Source organism: Schistocerca americana, chromosome 7 (assembly GCF_021461395.2).
Source record: "Schistocerca americana isolate TAMUIC-IGC-003095 chromosome 7, iqSchAmer2.1, whole genome shotgun sequence".
NCBI classification, from domain to species: domain Eukaryota; kingdom Metazoa; phylum Arthropoda; class Insecta; order Orthoptera; family Acrididae; genus Schistocerca; species Schistocerca americana.
This window is the reverse complement of record NC_060125.1, coordinates 633,519,628-633,536,324: the sequence shown is the minus strand read 5'-3', so window position 1 is coordinate 633,536,324 and position 16,697 is coordinate 633,519,628.

The window sequence follows — 16,697 nt, the reverse complement described above, 5'->3', positions numbered from 1 at the left end:
GAGCAACTAACATCAGTGCCTTAACGGATCCGTATACAATTATGCCGACTGTTAATGTTGGTGGTAAATTGGCTGGAGTGTTATTTACTGTCATGCGAGAAAGTTGGAGGTCCTCTGTCGCCTACGATTCTTTCCCGTGTGCATATCTTGCAAGGGCAGCGGAGAATGTTTACGTCGCAGCAAGCAACAGCGGGAAAACCGGCGTAATAGTACTACAACTACGGAATAAGCACTGCTTTTGGTCAATAGCTGGTAAAAGTAATTTGCTTTTACTTGATTGCTGGTCTGCATGAAAAAATCATACTCCTTTAGAGCAAACTATCCCTTCTGAAAAATGTGTGACATTGCTATTTATACCACCTCCGGACAATTTCAGGCTTTGGATGTTCCTTTTCTCCGTGGCTATAGAATATTGTCGCACTATCTGCAGCCACGTCTTAAAGGATAGCGAGTTTCAGGATAAGGTCCACGACAGACAGTTGCATGCTATCGTGTTCCATAAATTCACATAACCCCATTATACCCATATGATTCTATGTGCATTCTTTAAGAGTAGATACCCAGCTGAAAGTCCTGCATGGTTTTTAGCTCCCTGGGAATTCACCTTTAGTTTTGATGGCGCGAGTCTTTGTGATCACTGGGCGCTCCATAATCCATTCTGTGTACATGGTGCAAGTTAATGGTTTGTTTTGAACAGTTCTTGAATGTTGACGATGCTAACTTTGAGAAGTGTAATACATATAATACATACATCCCATGGAAGGTTGATCTCTGCACCTCCCGGACGCTCATTTTCTGCCGCAGTCCTGATGCACTTGTTGAGACATTAGCAGTTAATATTTCTGCGGTCATAATTTTTAACACAACTCTTTCAAATGGGCATTACTGAAGATGAACTTTGAACTCGCACTCAAGTGTTTCCTCATTAGACATTTTCGCCACAGCGCAGTTGGTGTTGACCATTATGACTGGATGACAACATCTGGGATATAAACGTTGAGAAACTTTTTCGCACTAGAGATTGCAAAGTGGCGGTTTCGCGTGTTCCCATTAGCTTACAGGATGTAAGCAATGCCGAGGGGCTTGCGGTCGCTATGCTTAAATATCAAAAGCCTACGCCGACGTACTGATAAGCTAATAAGGTCAGCTTTGACCAAGCAGTTCTGTGAACCTCCGGCACCACAGGGGGTTGTAAAACCGCTTAGTATTCAAATCGCCAACAACACCAGGCTTTTTGCAATGCATCGGCACTGGCCTGCTTCAGGGAAGAGAAATTTAACAGTTTTACTCCAGACGCTATTTCTTTCCCGCCAGCAATGTTAAGAAAATTCACCGACGAAATCGAACTATTATCGCAAAACAATATGTGAATGTGCTGAAAATTGACCTACGAAACTGAACTGTTATCGCAAAGCAATGTATGAATGTGCTGTCACAAAATCTTTAGATATCAGGAAATTGCTACGAAGGCATTAACTCTGCTTGTGTAACGGGGAATTACCGCCATTGCATCTTTCGGCAAACCCACTGGGAACACTCAAATGCTGCTGCAGTGGTGGTCTCCTTTTTATTTGGGCATACGTTGCATATTTTAAATTTTATCTATTCCGACCATAATCAGTTATTTTGCTACCCACAAAGGAAATCTCATCTACTTGTTTTAATGTCTCATTTCCCACCCTAATTCCCTATGCACTGCCTTATTTAATGCGACTACAATCCCATTATATTTGTTTAATTTCTGCTGACGTTCATCTTATAACTTCTTTTCAGATACTAACCATTTCTTTCACTCACTCTTCCAAGTCGTTTGCTGTTTCTCGGAGAATTTCGTCGTCAACACACTTAAAAGTTTTAATTTCTTCTTTTTGAACTTTAACTCCATCTCCCGGTTTCTCGTTGTATTCCGTTACTGCTTGTTAATTGTATAGACTGAATAACATTGAAGATGGGCTACAAGCCTGCCTTGCTCGCTGGTCAGTCGCTGTTTCCCTTTCACGACCTTTGACTCTTATAATTGCAGTCTGTTTGTAGATAACCTGTCTCTAGCTGTGTTTGATGTTACACCTTCAGAATATCACAGAGTAGATTTCAGTCTGAACTCTCAAGAGCTTTCTTTAGTCTATCCTTTAAGATAATTCGTGGGATCGACATTGCCTCGCGTGTTTCCGTATTTCTCTGGACTGCAATCTGCTCTTCTCCGAGGTAGGCTTCTACGATTATTTTATTTTTCTGTAAATAATTCGTTTCAGTACTGTCAACTGTGACTTATTAAAGGGGTAGTTTGGTAATATTCACATTCGTCAGCACCTGTTTTCTTGGGTCTTGTGACTGTTACATTCGGCTTGAAGTCTGAGGGTATCTGACCTTTCCAATATATCGTGCATAGCACATGCAATAATTTTGTACTAGTATGTTCTCCAAAGGATCTCAGTAATTATATATTATGTATTTGCAGATATAAATTTTATATGTTGCACTTTTATATTACTTAACTTACATAATGAAAAGTCAGTGGATCACTCCATGAGCGATTTATAGTTATTTACATAGTGCGAATCTTAAGTAATTACTGCAGCATATAACTAAGGCGAGTCGTCAAAAGTGATTCAAAGGACTGCCACGTGTGTAAATGTGCGTTATATGGCGATCTAATGTTGCGGCAAAATGTGGTTAACTGAACTAGAGAAGACACATTATCTGAGGAATCTGTTACAGAGATGTGTCTAAGTGAACGTGGAAAATCGTTAGTAAAGCGATTATGAACGTGTGATTATAATCAGTGCTAGACGCACGGGTCACAGCATACTGAAGGTTACACAAGATATGAACATGGTGACCTATTTAGTGAACTTAACGCTCCGCATAAAGTCGTGTGAAATGGTAAGATAAAGTCACAGAAAAGAAACTATTGAACATCTGAATTTAAACAGTGGTATCTCTGTTAATCATCAAATATGGGGACAATACCTTACAATGGATATAATGACAAAAGTTTTCACCAAACTACGGAATAAAATTAAAGGCTGCAGTCATTGAATAGGCAAATAAATAACTGTCAAGTGCATAAAGGTTCAGATGACTTGTTAAACAGACACGGTAATAACTCGGCATTGATGGGTGGAAAGGTAGTTGGGGCGATACAATTAGCTGCGTCCACATAAGCCGCCAATGACCGCTGAATTAGTTAACACATTAAAGAAAAAATCAAGAAAAGGGCTTATAAGTAGCACTTCCCTTGCCTAAGGTCATCTTGAGTTCCATTAGCTGAGTGTGTGAATTAGTTCAGAGAAGCAAAACTCAAACTCGAAGCAAACGACTTCGCAGCCCTCTCGCCACGACGTACGCAAATGCGGATCACAATTATTCTAAAACTTGGGTGCAAAGGAATGGCTACAGTGATAGCCCAGAGTTATTAGGAATTGAGCCCCGGCATCTATGATTAGCTCTAGGATAAGGTCCTCCCCCTTTCAAGTTCTAAGCCAACGGAATCTCTCCCTCCAACGACCCGAAGCAAAGTGTGTACCTGCGCTCCTTCTCAAAGTCTTGCTGTTTCTGCCAGCACCGGATGCTTGCTAGCCAATCGCTGTAGACCTCATGAGTTCCGACCAATGAAACATTTATAAAAATAGCAACAATCTCCCTTCTCCTAAAGCACTTGCTGTAATTAACCAGTAGTACACATTTCTCTCTTAGAATGGTGCAGAAAGCAGAAATTCTGTCCGACTGTAAGGCTAGTTTCACTCGCGAGCCTTCATCCCCATTACAAAAATAATTTTGGTGAGAAATCCTGGACTCGCTTAAAAAATTTGAATCTGGTGGCCTCCTTTGCGTCCAACAGATTCTTCTCGCTTTGAGTGTCTCGAGTTTTCCCATGCCATTGCAGATCTCTGTCTTTTTAGAAAGCATTCTTTACAATCCTTCACACAGTGGAAGTTTACAGTCTGCTGAGGGCCACCTGCCGCCCTCTAATCGGGTCACGGGACACCGCCTCAGGCAGTGGCCATCCGTTCAGTGTGTACCTGCCTGGGACGTAGCCTTTCAGCCAGGAGCAACTGCACGACTCGCTTGCAGTTGTACTCTCTGTGGTTCTCATGTCTTTGACTGTGTAGAAATGAAACGAAGAAGTACTCACTGGATTCGAAACCTTTGGTGTTCGTTTCCAGTTACACGCGTACTTTCATGCGTCATTGGCAGTTTGAATTGATTTGGTAGTCTAATTTGAACAGTAGATTATGAGTTAGATTACGGAGCAATTATTGGAAAAACTGTTCCGTAAAAAGGCGTGTAGCACGGTCGAACGAATCCCAGATTCAGATGCAGCTCGATGATGGGCACTTGACAGAGTGTTAGTATGCTTGTGTTGACGCCAGATGCTTTCACACCACCTGTGACTGAGTAGGTATGGATCTAGGGATAGGGGGGGAGGGGGTAAACCGGGCTATCTGCCCCACCAAATTCATATTCTTGAAGAAAAAAAACTGTTTCACAAAGCGCCTAGCATCCAGCGCACGATGGTCTATCGATTATTCCTATGATTTCGAAACGCATCCCTGTTGATTTTTAAATATTTTTGAACACATTCTAAGTTGATTTCTGAAAGAATCACAAGTTGATTTTTGAATGCGCGTACAGTGTACGCGATGTCTCTGGCAGGGGAATCCCCGTCGAATCTAGAAGCAAATAAACTTTCCCGCAGACAAAAGCGGACGGAACTATACGAGCTGAGCCGAATAAATCCGAATAGGTGAACGCCAATCGCTGTTTGTTTATGTGGATGATTGGGTGTGCGAGTGATAAGCATTATTACAATCATTACCGAAACCCATAGATTCAGACTACCAGAGTGGAAATAAACGAATAAAAGGAATAATAGGTAAGAAAGATTACATGTTATCTTCTCGACGTATCCAAGAAAATGAAATTTTGACAAAAAATTTTTGCCAGATCGCTACAGTACTTAATGGCCTCTTGTACAGTCCCTCGTTAGCAGCCGCTTAGCTTCTGTTCTCGAATAGCACGGAAAATGCGTTGTACGAACCCGCAATAACGCCTTACTGGAGAATAAACGCGGGATAACTGAATCGATGATTCTGGCAGGGTTAGTGAAGTTGACTGGGGAATAAGTTTTAACAATGGCAAGAATAGTTACACATTTAGTGATGACAATATAGTTTGTTAGAACGAGGAAGGAGAAGAAATCGGGACTTCACAGATATTATATTAAAGAATATGACGATTCCAAATGTACATGAAATTTCGTACTACTACTACTATTACTACAACTACTTTTCGGTCTTATGAAATTGGTACTTGGTGAATTATATTCTGTCATGCTGTTTATGTAAGTGAGGTAGATAAAAATGACCGTTTGTGCCAAAACAGTCTCGCTTATTTGGCGTGTGTTACAATTGCTGCAGTATTAGAAACAACTATTTCGTTTTCTCTAGCAGACAGTGACAAAATAGATGTAATCAAATCGTGAAACCTCACCAGTCTTGGGTACTATCCGTATTGACAGATTTTTCACTATTAGACAAAGGCATTTTGATTTTTCATGTAGCAAAACGTTTAACGAGCTTCGATGAGGCAATAGATCCCTTAGCACAAAAGGACAGAACACCATGTAAATCTGTAGGAAGATTAGAGAGAAAAAATGTTGGGATCTAAGGATTGAAGAAATGGACACTGTCTTGATTTTCTCTTGTCTTAACTGGTTTTGTGCCCCTAATATTTAATTTCACGTCACACAAAAGTTATTAGCTAATAAGCAATAAGGAGTGCAAATTTTATGAAGAGTTCTCAATTTCTGGGTCACAAATAATCCCACCCAGTATTAAGTGCGAGTTTTTTTAAAGGGGATTGGCTGTCAAACCAGCCGACATGGAGCAGGAGAGGCACTACAGAACATTTTGGTTTCCATGGTCCTGAATATAGGTTTGATGACTTCCATTACAAAATATACACGATTGAATTCCACATAAATACAATGACATGCAATAAAAGACTGCTGTGTGAAGGAGCACTGCATTTTGGCACACTGAAGACCAAATAATATGTCTTGAGCAGTTAAACAGAGAACCGATTCGTGGCGATAACATATTAGACCTTCTGGTGACAAACAGACCCGAAATATTTGATGCAGTTACCGCAGAACAGGGAATCAGCGATCATAAAGCGGTTACTGCATCGATGATTTCAGCCGTAAATAGAAATATTAAAAAAGGTAGGAAGATTTTTCTGTTTAGCAGAAGTGACAAAAAGCAGATTTCAGAGTACCTGACCGCTCAACACAAAAGTTTTACTTCAAGTATAGATAGTGTTGAGGATCAGTGGACAAAGTTCAAAACCATCGTACAATATGCGTTAGATGAGTATGTGCCAGGCAAGATCGTAAGAGTTGGAAAAGAGCCACCGTGGTACAATAATCGAGTTAGAAAACTGCTGCGGAAGCAAAGGGAACTTCACAGCAAACATAAACATAGCCAATGCCTTGCAGAGAAACAAAAATTACGCGAAGCGAAATGTGGTGTGAGGAGGGCTATGCGAGAGGCGTTCAATGAATTCGAAAGTAAAGTTCTATGTACTGACTTGGCAGAAAATCCTAAGAAATTTTGGTCTTATGTCAAAGAAGTGGGTGGATCAAAACAAAGTGTCCAGACACTCTGTGACCAAAATGGTACTGAAACAGAGGATGACAGAGTAAAGGCCGAAATACTAAATGTATGTTTCCAAAGCTGTTTCACAGAGGAAGACTGCACTGTAGTCCCTTCTCTAGATTGTCGCACAGATGACAAAAGGGTAGATATGAAAATAGACGACAGAGGGATAGAGAAACAATTAAAATCGCTCAAAAGAGGAAAGGCCGCTGGACCTGATGGGATACCAGTTCGATTTTACACAGAGTACGCGAAGGAACTTGCCCACCTCCTTGCAGCGGTGTACCGTAGGTCTCTAGAAGAGCGTAGCGTTCCAAAGGATTGGAAAAGGGCACAGGTCATCTTCGTTTTCAAGAACAACGTAGAACAGATGTGCAGAACTATAGACCTATATCCCTAACGTCGATCAGTTGTAGAATTTTGGAACACGTATTATGTTCGAGTATAATGACTTTTCTGGAGACAAGAAATCTACTCTGTAGGAATCAGCATGGGTTTCGAAAAAGACGATCGTGTGAAACCCAGCTCGCGCTATTCGTCCACGAGACTCAGAGGGCCATAGACGCGGGTTCCCAGGTAGATGCCGTGTTTCTTGACTTCCGCAAGGCGTTCGATACAGTTCCCCACAGTCGTTTAATGAACAAAGTAAGAGCATATGGACTATCAGACCAATTGTGTAATTGGATTGAAGAGTTCCAAGATAACAGAACGCAGCATGTCATTGTCAATAAAGAGAAGTCTTCCGAAGTAAGAGTGATTTCAGGTGTGCCGCAGGGGAGTGTCGTAGGACCGTTGCTATTCACAATAAACATAAATGACCTTGTGGATGACATCGGAAGTTCACTGAGGCTTTTTGCGGATGTTGCTGTGGTATATCGAGAGGTTGTAACAATGGAAATTTGTACTGAAATGCAGGAAGACCTGCAGCGAATTGACGCATGGTGCAGGGAATGGCAATTGAATCTCAATGTAGACAAGTGTAATGTGCTGCGAATACATAGAAAGAAAGATCCCTTATCACTTAGCTACAATATAGCAGGTCAGCAACTGGAAGCAGTTAATTCCACAAATTATCTGGGAGTACGCATTAGGAGTGATTTAAAATGAAATGATCATATAAAGCAGATGGCAGGCAGATTCATTGGAAGAATCCTAAGGAAATGCAATCATAAACAAAGGAAGTAGGTTACAGTACGCTTGTTCGCCCACTGCTTGAATACCGCTCAGCAGTGTGGGATCCGTACCAGACAGAGTTGATAGAAGAGACAGAGAAGATCCAACAGAGAGCAGCGCGCTTCGTTACAGGATCATTTAGTAATCGCGAAAGCGTTACGGAGATGATAGATAAACTCCAGTGGAAGACATTGCAGGAGAGACACTCGGTAGCTCGGTACGGGCTTTTGTTGAAGTTTCGAGAACATACCTTCACCGAGGAGTCAAGCAGTATATTGCTCCCTCCCACGTATATCTCGCGAAGAGACCATGAGGATAAAATCAGAGAGATTAGAGTCCACACAGAGACATACCGACAATCCTTCTTTCCACGAACAATACGAGACTGGAATAGAAGGGAGAACCGATAGAGGTACTCAAGGTACCTTATGCCACACACCGTCAGGTGGCTTGCGGAGTATGGATGTGGATGTAAATGTACGTTTTCTCGATCATATATGTTTTATACACTGAAGAACCGAGGAAACTGGTATAGGCATGCTACTGAAATACAGACATATGCAAACAGGCAGAATACGGCGCTGCGGTCAGCAACGCCTGTGTAAGTTCTAACATTCTGCGTGGTGTCTGTTTGTTCTAAGTCCTGTCTCCCTACCACCTTCGCGCAACGACGCTCTGAGCGTGCTTTTTAGGGAATTGACTAGTTTGAACCTGGGACCTGTTGCTAGTAAAGAGACGCCAGACCACACATGACATGTAGAGTTCAGAAGAGTTCAGTGAGACTAGCGATGATATAACCAAATACTTAATGATTTCAGCGTCGGCTCCACTGCACTCCCTGTAAAAGAATCTTAATACTAACTAAATTTAGTGGAAGGGGTTCAAGGCTTTCCTGCTTTTAGTTAACTGGCAAAATAACGTCGAAAAAGCAGTTAAGTTTACCATTGGAAATTTTATTCTACTCACAAAACATAGTTTATAAATTGCACTATTGATAAAAGGAAATGTTTTAATACAGGATGATAAAAACCAACTGCGTTCAACAAAAATGTGAACGAATATTCCCTGAATGGGTTTCCAAGTTCTACAATGGATCGAAGGATCGAAGGATGACCTATGCCATATCACATCTATAATCTAGGTTTAAATTAAGTTTCACAAAAGAGAAAACTATCAAAATGGTCTACAGTGACCCTCAATTATCTTTAATTACTTATCTAACTTGTCGTAAATTACAGTGACTGATGTGGCTTCTCAATAATTCTATAACAGAAAAATCATCGCGTTTCAGATTTTAACCTACATAGCAAATGTGAATACCATGAGATTTAATTGACGATCGACACTGCTATTACGTAAAAAGCGGATGTAACAGATGAGACTTATGCGCTCAAAAACGCGGCATCGCGTGCGTTCATTACCTTGTTGGTGTTCGTCAGGGGGCGGCGGCCGGCGCAGCTCCACGCACCTCGCCGTCTCGGAAGCAACTGTTTCCTAACTTCTCCTTACTACAATTTACCGAAGTTGGTTTAAAAAAAATTATCTGGCTGTGTTTTCATCTGACCAATCAGGGTCTCAATGTTAACCTTAAGCTCCGCCTACAAAAATTCTGTCTATCCAATGAGAAACGTTATACATTTCGTGGTGGGGCAATGTTTTTAAAGTTTGCAACATAACAGAGACGCGAAAAAGTCTCACGCTAAAACTTGCCGCTGGTGTGGCCCTTTTAGTGTTATTGTAAGATCTATACTGTACTTCTTGAGGGCTCTAGCTTTTAACATGGGCTGGGGGGTGGTCTTGGTGGTTAGCTGCATACGTGGGTGTCCGTCCCTTATTGTACGGCCTTCTAGCTTAACACGGTTCTGCTCTTGGCTTCTGTTCTCGTTTCTCCCCTCGGAACTGCGTCTGTCTCACGGTGGGAAGGTATGACATGCATTTAGGCTTTCTTGTGTTAGTCTGTGGTATTTCATTAGCTCACTCGTTACTCGTATTACTTTGGTTAATTTAATGTCACGATTTATTCGGAGCTGTGTGACATACTACTGGATTTGCTTATCATGTCAGGGTTTTCATGGAAGGTGTTGGATTTGCCTGACACCTTACAAAGACACCAAGCGTCTGTCGCAATTGTTAGATTGTTTACTTCACCTACAATGGCAGGTTATCAAGATTGGAATGAGTTTGAACGTGGTGTTATAATCTGCGCACAAGCGATGGGACACAGCAACTCCGATGTAGCGATGAAGTGAGGTTTTCCCGTGCGACTATTTCGCGAGTGTACCGTGAATATCACGAATCCGGTAAAACATCAAATCTCCAACATCGCTGCGGCAGAGTAAAGATCATGCAAGAACGGGACCAACGACGACTAATGAGAATTGTTCACTGTGATAGAAGTGAATTCCCTCCACAAATTGTTGCAGATTTCAATGCTGGGCCATCAATAAGTGTCAGCGTGCGTACCATTCAACGCAACATCCTCGATATGGGCTCTCCGAGCCGAAGGCCCACTCGTCTGCTCTTGATGACTGCACGACACAAAGCTTCACGGCTTACCTGGGCCCATCAACACCGACATTGAACTGTTGACGACTGGTAACATGTTGCCTGGTCGGAAGAGTCTAGTTTCAAATTTTATCGAGCGAATGGACATGTGTGGATACGAAGGCAACCTGGTGGATCCATGGACCCTGCATGTCAGCAGGGGACTGTCGAAGCTGGTGGAGGCTCTGTAAAGGTGTGTGGCGTGTGCAGTTGGAGTGATGTGAGACCCCTTATATGTCTAGATACGACTTTGACTGTTGAAACGTGCATAAGCAACCTATCTGATCACCTGCATCCATTCATGTCCATAGTGCATTCCGACGGGATTGGGTAATTCCAGCAGGACAATGCGACTCACCACACGTCCAGAATTGCTATAGAGTGGCTGCAGGAACACTCTTCTGAGTTTAAACACTTCCGCTGGCCCCCAAACACCCCAGATATGAACTTATTGGGGGTATCTCGGATGCCTTGCAACGTGTTGTTCAGAAGAGATCTGCACCTCATCATACTCTTACGGAGTCATGCACAGCGCTGCAGGATTCATGGTGTCTCTTCCCTCCAGCACTGCTTCAGACATTAGGAGAGTCCATGCGGCGTCGTGTTGCGACACTTCTGCTTGCTCGCCATTTTCTTTGGCTCTTGAGTGCATATCATGCGCTTCAGAACGATGTGTGCTACAAAATGAACACATTTTTGAAAAATCGATATTAATTTTTGACGTCCTCTTTCAAACGCTCTTTTTTTTGCTCCGGTTCGGAAATATTAGGTCCGGGACTACCCGTGAGGAAGGAATGTCGTAACTCGAGAATGAATAAAGCTGCGATTAAATGGAAGAGATCGCTGTTTTCCTTGTGGGATTCTTTATCTGATGGATATGTCACGTGACACCCTTCCCGATTTGGAAAATGCGACTTGTATCCAAGATAAGGTTTTTCAGAAAGTTCGCCATGTTGGTAACGTAGCCTCATAGGTTTTCCCCTTCTCCTATCTCATACCGCTTCACTTTAAAATGTCCGTTTATCAAAATTATTTTTGTATTAGAAGTGAGATCCTATACATAAGGATCGCCCTGTAGATTCTTTCACTGTTAACGTGTACTGCTCTCTCGTACCTTTGCCAAGACAGATTACTGGATTACGAGTGACCAACAGAGATCTTACAGCAGGTTTTCAATTAGAGACTGCTGCCCGAAGCTTTTCAGCTCTGGCCCCCTACCCGCCGCAGCACGCGCGGCTGCTGATGCGGCGGCTGTCGATATGCCATCAATTAGCGAGTAACTAACCCAGCGGCGTAACGCGACCGGCGCAGGCGACGGGACGTCCTGATTGGCCGCCGCAAATTGTTACCTGCGCCGTAAAACCGTATCACGTCACGCATTGTCGCTAACCCGGCGCAGTCTTCGGTAAGGGTTATCGGCTAACTAAACGCGTTAACGCCGGGTCTCCACAGAGAGCGGCGAGTGCTAAATCGCACTCGGAGGTGGTGCCTCACAGCAAACATTTAGGACCTGATATCACCTGCTCTTCGGCACTCTAACAGTCATCGTGTGATCTAGCAGTAAAATCTGCTGTCTCGGTATATACAGTACCTGATCGAAAGTGTGCGGATACACCCTTATATAATTTGGAATTGATCGCTAGGTGTCAGGAGAGTCGGACCCGGCCAGGATAAAAGGAGATGGGGCGTGTTGTGATGTCAGCAGGGAATCAGTAACAGCAGAATGGGTCGGTAAAGAGGCTCAGTGACTTCTAAAGTGGACTAGTCATTGGATGTCACCTTTCCAGATAGACTTCCGCCATAACTGTAGCTGCTACGAGCGAGTACTGGCTTTGACATCATACATAGAAGCTGGCTTTCAAAGGGGACTGAAAACATCAGTGGCATTCGTAGACTTAACAGCTGCCTACGATACTGTTTGGCTTGATGGAATCGTGCTGAAATTGGAGAAGGCGACCCATGCCTTCGGCTCACGTCTCTCCTGGAGAACATGCTCACCAATCGCAACTTTAAAGTCCCAAGTTGAGTGGACGGTAGTAACTCTTTTAAGATCAAGAATGAACTACCTCAAGGCTCAGTCCTAGCACCACTACTATTCAGCCACTACACCAGCGATACGCCTTACACAGTGAGCAAAAAATTCGGATACGCTTACGACCTGGTCATTGCAGTGCAGAACGAAACTCTCGAACAAGGGGCAAAGACTTTAGTGGATGACCTTGAAGTTCTTAGCAAATACTATAGAAGATGGCGTCTGCAACCAAACCCTTCTAAGACAGGTCTGCGCTTTTCATTTCAACAATAAAGCCGCCAATGAAATGCTGACCGTGTTATTTGACTAACAGCAGGTGAAACACAACTTCCATCCTAAATATTTGGGAGCATCACTGGACAGGACACTGACCTACAAAGAAAACCTTACAAACTTTGGTCAGAAGCTCAAAATACGGAACAATATGATTAGGGAATTGGTGGGTAGTTCCTGGGGTGCAGATGTATCGACTGTACGAACAGCAGCAACATCAATAGCCTACACCACTGCAGAATACTGTGCTCCTGTCTGACAGAGAAGTCACCATACCAGCATGGTAGACGTGCAGCTCCACAACACCATGCGTATTATCACTGGGGCATTAAAATCTACCCTAATACCATGGCTCCCCGTCATCGGCAATATAGCACCTCCAAAACTAAGACGACAAAAAATATCTATTAAAGAATGGGAAAAACCACACAAATAGATGGCGCAAAATACCTACCATTTCAAGACATCGTTATAAATTTACCAAATCATGGATTGAAGTCATGAAACCTGATATGGACTAACAGCTGCATAAGAGGAGAGGATAGCTTCAAACTTGCAGATGCTTGGAAAAAGGAATGGGAGGGCTGAGTCAGTAATTATCACCTTATAACTGACCCATCGAAAGCACTAAAAGCGTTAGACTTTGCTAGGAAAGACTGGGTTAAGCTCAACCGCATCCGAAGTGTCCACACTAGGTGCAAGGCCACGCTCTATAAATGGGGATTTGTAGATAACCCGAGCTGTGACTGTGGACCACCAGAGCAAACTCTGGACCACATGACAAAAGTGTGCCCTAGTAGGAAATTCGTGGATGAGAAGAGGACTTGATAGAAGCCACACCTCCAGCTCTGATGTGGGTGCATGACTGGGAAATCGATAATCGATGTGTAACGAATAGCTTATAGCATAGTACGATACACGTCATACACGTATTTCTGTAAATCATAGCACAGCCCTCCTGTTCCGAGCCCTCCTGTAGCGTGATCACGTGTGTGTGTGTGTGTGTGTGTGTGTGCGTGTGTGTGTGTGGCGGGGATGGGGGGCGCATTGACGCATGCGTGAATAAAAGGCAAAGGGTCCCTCAAAGGGCCGCCGGTTCTGCAACACCCTCGGTGCCACCCACTCGCCTCTATTGAGCACCTTAAAAATCCACGTTGACAAGAAAAAAAAATCTCAAAAACCAAGAAGTAGTTGGGCGACATAAACGGAAGTTGGTATGTGTGTTTCTACGTCTGAAAGATGATGTCTGTTCAAGTTTCACGTCAGTCACATAAGATTGGCACTAGTAGCCGCACTGTGAGAATGCAAATCAGGTTTGCTTTAAATACACGCTGTACAGTTGGTGAGCGTTAGTTAACTTTGAGATTGTAAGAGGCGATTTGTTGTTGGTCAAGGACGTCTTTAAGACTAAATACTCAGTTTGAACCAGGTCTGGTCACTAGAAGCTTGATGTTCCTTCTGCGATCCTGTGGAAAGTTGGAAGACGTGCACTTCAGTCACCATTCAGTGCTCGCATTTCATATTCCTAATCCCAGCATTCTGGTACTCCGTAAAGTAATAATGCAGGTAATATTAATAATTCGTATCGGTTGCCTGATTTATTTGACGATTATTACAGCTTGTCTCACACTGATCTGTGAGAGGAGCTTGGCGCTAGAAATTTTCTTTATTTAGTGGCGAGGGCAGCCATGATGGCTTTCCGTTTCCCATCCCTTTTCCGATCGCCAGGGTAGCACGTGGTGTCGTTTGAACATTCAGTAGTGGCCAAAGTGTCTCCTGTTCTCAGTTCCCCAACCTGCCTTACCAATCTAGTAAACGCTATTTCTGCTCAATTTTAACGTCGCGAGGTCGCCTCCCTGTGAAATTCCGGCCCTATGATTGGCCAGCTTTGATGCGCGCCCGTTTTTCGCGGGCGGGCGCCAACCGCCCTCTCCGGATGGGTGGTGGGCAGAGGGGCGGTAGGGCCGTTCCAGTGTGACCGTGCCGGAGGCCGGAGGTGCCGCTTCCAGGAGGTGAAGTTCGGTAAGCATGAGCGCCGGCGTGCGCTGCAGATTCGCGCCCTGCGGCCCAGAGGGAACCTGACAGGTCACTGTGAATAGTTTCGCGTCTTGCGGGTTTTATTGCTTCAGGACGGGAGGCTACCGAGCGATTCACGCACAGTAGCATCCGTCTTGGCCTTTGGCTGTTTCATGGTCGTGGTCGTTGCACGCCTGCAACCCCTTCCTTTACTAAATGGGATTCTATTTGATAATACGCCGATCGTTACTAAAATTCCTTTCCTCCTCCTATCGTGGCTGGTTATGAACGTACGTTGGGGCAGGCTGCTGAACTCGAATCTTTCTTTCCCCCCCACCCCCGTTTGGTTGTCTTATTGTTCGATTCTCATCTGTTTAATAAATGAGTCCTTTAATCTTACATTCTCTCTCTTTCCTTACGTGAACTCACCCCTAGTGTAACAGAATAATGCGGAACTATAAAGGTTGCTATAATGTCGTGCAGATCACGCGCCACTAACGATGAAACTTCCTCTTAGAAAAATTTATGAATTACTGTGCTGATAAACCTCTTACATTATCTGATTTTCAAACAGCTGAGCAGAACTGAACGTACTCAGACATTTCGCTCTTTACCTATTCTGATCAACACTAAACCGACACACAATATTTTTAGCGAAAAGCAATCTGACTTTCAATAATCCCTACAAAAGAATGGCCCTGACTAACAATAACCTATACCTTTCATGAATCACTTACCTCACAAAAATTTTCGTTCCTCAAACTACTGCAATACAGCGAGTGCCACTACTGGCAGCGTAATAAAAGATTCAAACTACTGAAGGCACTAACTACTGATAGGCATAATTAGCAAATGAAAGATTTTGATAGAGAACAAACAATGTATTTATCTTAATAGTGTTCAAAAGTGATAATATATATAGCAGTTCATGACATCCATTCTTACAAATTTACTGTCTCTGATGGACACACGTCCAGATCATCCGCTCTCAAAACTCCGCCATCTCTCTCCCCACATCCACCACTGCTGGCGGCTCACCTCCAACTGCGCAACGCTACGCGCTGTTAACAGCCAACACTACAATAGCCAACAACAATGCAAACCAGCCACAGACTACACACAGCACAGCCAGTGATTTTCATACAGAGCACTACGTGACGTTGCCAATATAAAAACGTAAACAGCCTACTTACAACGATAGTATAAAGATTCAATATCGCGCGCCTGGCACGACCATTGCACGCATGGCACCAATAATAGTAGTAATCATGTTCAACCATTCCCCATTGATAAACTGGTAAGTGTTAACGGCTCAGGGTGAGTACATGAGCACTAAATCCACTTGACGTGGTGGAAGTAGTGGCCCCTGTTTTGCCTTGCTGGTTTAGACAAAAAATATCAAAAATCACAGCCCATACAGCAAGGAATAGTAACTTGAAAAAAACGAGCCACCGCTTTTAAAGTCTTGGCAGGAATGTGGCCACTGTACGTGTTTGCTGGGCGCGATGATCGCGAGAATGTACGGTCGCACCAAGACCCAACTCTGGACGGACATGTGGCGGTACCGAGGACGAAGACCTTTGTGTTCGGCGTATGTCTGTGGCGCATCGCGTTGCATCTGCAGTAGTAATTTCATCAGTAGTTGTCACTACAGAGATACAACGAACGTTACAAATCGGCTGCTTCAAGGACAGCCCTGTAGCGTGCATTCCACTGACCCCAAACCACCGCTATTTGAGCCTTCAGTGGCGTCAATCGAGAGCTCATTGAAGGTAGGGTGGAGTTCTGTTGCATTTTCTGATGAAGGCTGGATCTACCTCGGTGGCAGTGATGGCCCTGTGTTGGTTTGGAGGACTCCAGTTGAGGGCCCGCAACCAACCTGTCTACGTGCTGGACACACTGGACCTACACCTGGAATTTGGGCTGCGGTGTGATTTAATATGAGAGCAAGAGCACTCTCGTGGGTATCCCACGCACCCCGCCTGCAAATCTGTACGTCT